This window comes from Ipomoea triloba, chromosome 5 (assembly GCF_003576645.1).
Source record: "Ipomoea triloba cultivar NCNSP0323 chromosome 5, ASM357664v1".
Lineage (NCBI taxonomy): Eukaryota > Viridiplantae > Streptophyta > Magnoliopsida > Solanales > Convolvulaceae > Ipomoea > Ipomoea triloba.
This window is the reverse complement of record NC_044920.1, coordinates 31,104,978-31,110,189: the sequence shown is the minus strand read 5'-3', so window position 1 is coordinate 31,110,189 and position 5,212 is coordinate 31,104,978.

Below are 5,212 nucleotides of genomic sequence, written 5' to 3'. Positions count from 1 at the left end.
TCTTCTGTGTCTTTACGTCCTTATATATGAGAGTAGAAGAATAGTTCCGTTGGAGGGAAAACTATTCCGTTTGAAATTGGTCTCCCACGCCGAACATGGGTCTTTGCACAATTTCAGCATTTTTCATGGAGTAGTGGTCTTGTAACTTGAGCCTTTTGTTTTGTAGTGAATATTCCATATTCCACTTTCTTGAGTTCATGCTTCACTTGCTTCTTTTGGATAAAGTTACTCTTTTTATGTTCCCATCATTCCTTGTTTGGGGAATCTGACCACTTCAGGATTGGTGCACTTCTTGACCGTTTGTGGTGGAGGTCTGACGTGTCATCCACTTCCGTCCATTTTGAAACCTCCCGCTCAGCACCTCTTCAATATTTTATCTCCATGATATTCTTCTTCTCCAAACTTAGAGTATTTGTCTGCACATGTTGACTAACATTCAGCCTCTTGGAGAAGTGCCGGTTTATCGAGACCATATAAGATGTCTCGACCACTTGATGTTTCAATCCCATGTATCGAGAGGTCTATCTCTCGAATATTCTTTACGTCTCGAACTCGATAGGTATATCGAGAGGTCATAACCTCTCGAACTTGGCTTGTGTCTCGAGACTTAGTTGATGTCTCGTAGACCCTTATTCCTCCTGAGTTGTCCCGTGCCTGCTTCTGATCTGTCTGTTTGCTTACAACACGAAAACTTCTAAGTTGTTCAAACAAGTTTACCTTAAGCTTAAATATTTCCCGAGTTGAGCTCAAATTACCCGGTTGTATTTTCGCTCTTAGTTTACTTATCGAACTTACATTGTTTTGCCTATGTATCGAGACTTGGGGATTCTTACTTAACAGTTGGTATCATCAAAACCTATTACATGATGTTCCTAACAATTTCCCCCTTTTTGATGATGCCAACACTTATACTTACTTATATGGCTGATTTGAAAAAGAAAAAGCATTGATTTTATTTTCAGCGCATATGGTAAGTTTGATAATAATTCTACTAAAGTAAGAATAACCAAACTCACGCAACACCCCCAGCAAAAGATATATGTATTAAGATTAAGGGAATGTTTACATAACAGAGTTTAGTGGAAAAGATTTAAAGAATTAAGACAAGAACAACATAAGTGTCAATACATTGAAATAAGATGGAGTTTGGACCACGAGAGCTTACTTCTTGTTGCCTTTCCTTTTCTTGTTAATGGCTTCTCGTGTCTTGATGGGGTCTTTCGGATTTACCAGGCTTAAGTATTCATCTGTGACATCTAGATGCCTGTAGTTCCTGTAGGCTTCCCCCACGAACTCACCATCAATTACTCCATCTTTCCACCAAGCAATGCATTCTTCTGGAGACATGTTGCTGTGTGTTGATATTCCAGTGATTTTCAGAAGCTTGAATATCTCCAGAGTCAGAATTTGTTCAGTGTCTTCTCTGTTCCCAAACTTAAAGTTTGTCATGAGAAGATCTATCTTCCTTTCTTCTTCTGACTGTCGTTCTTGTCTTTTTCTTCTTCTTTCTCTGTCCTCTTCTCTCCTTCTCTCCATTTCCAGTGTACGCTGGACCCTTAGGTTTTCTGCCTGTTTGGCATCCTCCACTGCTTTGCTCATGATTCTTGGTATTTTTGGAGGTGGTCCAGCTGGTTCACTTGCTGCCCTTTTCCTGCCCGTTGTATCCCCCTTCTTTTTCTCTTTATTTTCCCCCTTGTTGGCATCATCAGTGCGGGAGAGGAGGGTGGACATACCTTCGAAAATAGCTTGAAGTTGGGCAGGGACTTGGTTCGACAGGTCATCGAGTATGGCCTTCATCACATCCTGTCGAAGTTCACTGGAATATTGGAAGGCTCGCAGCTCTGCTCGCATCTCGGCTAATTCAGCCCTCGCACTTGCAGCCTCTGCTCGAGCTACAGCGGCTTCATCAGTGGCTTTCCGTGCTGCATCCTCAGCCCATATCGCCTGTTCGAGAAGTTCGGCATGACGGCCTTGGGATTCACTTGTGCCATCAGCAGGCATTGCAGCGTTGCGGACCACAGCGAGTATTCTTTCGAGCTGAGCCATCTTCTGAGATTGATCAGCCATGAATTGACGCACTTCGCCAATGAAGACTTCTTCGGCCTGTTGATCATAGTCAGAAGCAGGAGATGAGGATCGAGAAGTACCTTTCGTTGGAGGGGACTTGGGTGCTTCCAGATTTCCACCCATGACTTGCAATTGCGAGTCCACCTCTCGACTGACTTCCTGAGGTTCAGCAGGGACACTGGGATCAGAGCTCGAAGGTAGCTCCATATCAGGTGCTTCCCGGTTTCCACCTGAGGGATGGATCACTTCTTGCTCTTCACCTCTCGAACCTGGAGCCTCAGCTTCAGCTGCTGATAAGATAGGAATGGCCAAGGTGGGAGTCTCTGTATCAGATGCTTCCCTGTTTCCATCTGATTGAGGTTCCCCCTCAACACTACCTCTCGAACCAGTACTGGGAACATGATCATCTACTGGAGGAGTTGATTCATCGGCAGGTGCTTCCCGGTTTCCACCTTCTTGAACCTCAACTCTCGAACCAGCAGGGTTCTCCTCATTCTGCTCTTGTTGCTCACTTGTTTGCACTTCAGTATGCTCTGGTGAGTCTGGAATATCTATTATTTCAGGAGCAACTGGTGCACTCCACCTTTCCCTATTAACCATATCGATGGGAAAGCCTGGGAGTTGGAGCAACAGAATTTCATCCTCTCGAACTGTCTGAGCTTCATTTGTTGCATTCGAGGGTGTGGACTCAGGTGGTGGCAGTAGTAATACAGAGTTAGGTGCCACCTCTTGTGCCTCAGAGGTCTCGGATTCACCTCTCGAAGCTACCTGGTCTTCTAGAGCAGATTCACTCACTTGGGACAAGGGGATTGCTGCAGTTGGAGTAGGAGTGTCAGCATCATTTCGGGCAATCCCAGAGGTCTCTCCTGGACCTCTCGTGTGTTCTACACTTTGTCCCAAGGATAGTGCTGTGGCAAGCCTGATATCCTCTCGAAATTGAGCATCTAGTTCAGGATCTTCTTCAGGCTCGGCTTCATCTTCTTGTGCATCAACAGCTATGCCCTTTCCTTTGTCAGAACGACCAAGATTACTCCTGATTACTTGCATCTCATGGGCACGGTTTTGAAGCTCGTCGGCTGGGATTTCAGTGAGATCTAACCAGTTTAGTGCAAATCGTTCCTCAGCCTCCATCTCTGCGGCTCTTGAGATCAATTGATCAAAGGGACCTGTTCTCCAGTTGATCCAACGAAGTACTCTGGAGAAGTCGTCCAAACTCGATACATTCTCAACACTTTGATTCAATCGAGATGTGATTTCAGCATTCAGCTCATCAGAGTCAGCAGGTAGGATTTCTGTTGCTGATGCACACTCCACAGCTTGTTCAGTTATCTCTCGAACAACCGAGAGATCATGTGTCAACCCGTCATTCAGAAAAGCTTGCACTGGGTTCCTGACCACAGTGCCCTGACCATCAGCAGCCACCACACAATCTAGATCTTCAGCTGCTGGAATATCTACCTCTCGAACCACCTGTCGTGGTTCCTCAACAATACCCTGTACTGGATCACTGATCCCAGTACCTTCAACTTCTCGAGCCTCCTCTTGAGGCAAACCAACAGATTCATCACCGTCCTCAGTATCATCAACAGCAAGTATATCAACATTTAAAGATCCTGACAGGGACTTGGTAGGGGGCACTCTCTCAACCTCAGTGGCCAGTGTAGCCTGAGGTTCCCCCTGGGCTTGTGCCCTGTCCTCAAATGGTACTTGTATAACGGACGGTGTCACCTCTCGAACCTGGGTGACAGCAGCAGTCTTGGTCCTTTTGGCCTTCCTTTTCAATTCAACCCTCCTGACTAGGGTGTCCAAAAGCTCGTCATCAGAGCGCTTCTCCTTAGCTGGGGCTTTCCTTTTGCCCCTTCCCTTAGGCTTTGAGGGTGAAGATGCATCCNGGTGTCCAAAAGCTCGTCATCAGACTGCTTCTCCTTAGCTGGAGCTTTCCTCTTGCCCCTTCCCTTAGGCTTTGAGGGTGAAGATGCATCCTTAGCACCTTTTGCCTTAGCTTGAGGTTTCGTTCTACCCATATAGGTATTCCGATGAACCTCTCGCCCTTCCCTCAGTTCGAAGCCCTTCAGTCTCAATAGAAATTGAACAACAAAGCCAAAACCAACCTTTTTGTAGATTGTCAGGTCGGAGTTGGAAACTGAGCTCTGCACTTGGTGTTTGAGGCAGTCGAAGATGATGTGAGCCCAGTCCAACTTGTTGTTGTTCCAGATGGCGTGGAGGATTTTCAGAGTGTCCAGATTGACTTCGTCTGTTCCGGACACCTTGCCGAGGATGAATTTTATGATGAGCTCGGCGGCTAGGGCAAACCTCTCCTTCAAATGAAATCTGCGGAGGGCAGAGGATGCTCTGGGTGGTGCAGTCTCCAATCGGATTTTGTCCCAAAACTCCTGCTTATCCATGTTGTAGTCCGATAGGTGCTTGACTGCCTCCTCCGACGTAGCAAAGTCGAATGCTGCTCGTAGATCACCCACAGAGATTGTTATGTTTATTTCGTTGAAGCGGCTTTCAATCTTGCCCTTCGTGACCTTGGCATGAGCGAACCATTCTGTGTAGTCGAGGTCATGAATGGTTCGGTAGTCATGCGTCATGTACCGCATTAGTCCTGCCTTCTCAAATTTCTTCAAGACTCTCTCCGCCATTGTTGGATTTGGCGAGTGGGTGATGAAGCCATCTTTGTCAAGGATGCTGCCCGCCTTGACTTGTTTAATCTGAGAGCGTATGTGGTCTAGCTCTCTCTGGTATGCACTGGAGGATGAAGATGAAGATGAAGAAGATGATGATTCAGACGCCATTGAAGAAAGTTTGTGTGTTTTGGAGGGAATGTGTACAGCGTCTAAGGATTTGGGGATTTTGGGTATATGGTTTTGAGTTTGAATCCGGGTAAAGAAGAAGGATTTTGCTTTTATATTAGGCGGATTCGGGTTGGATATATGGGTAGGGTTGAGAGNTATATGGTTTTGAGTATGAATCCGGGTAAAGAAGAAGGATTTCGCTTTTATATTAGGCGGATTCGGGTTGGATATATGGGTAGGGTTGAGAGTTTGACCCGTGGAAGGATCCCGGTTGATTTAAAAGATGTGAGAAGTCAGAAATACCCCTGATAACGGTCAGCTTATAAGGTATTTTGGTAAGGGTATTT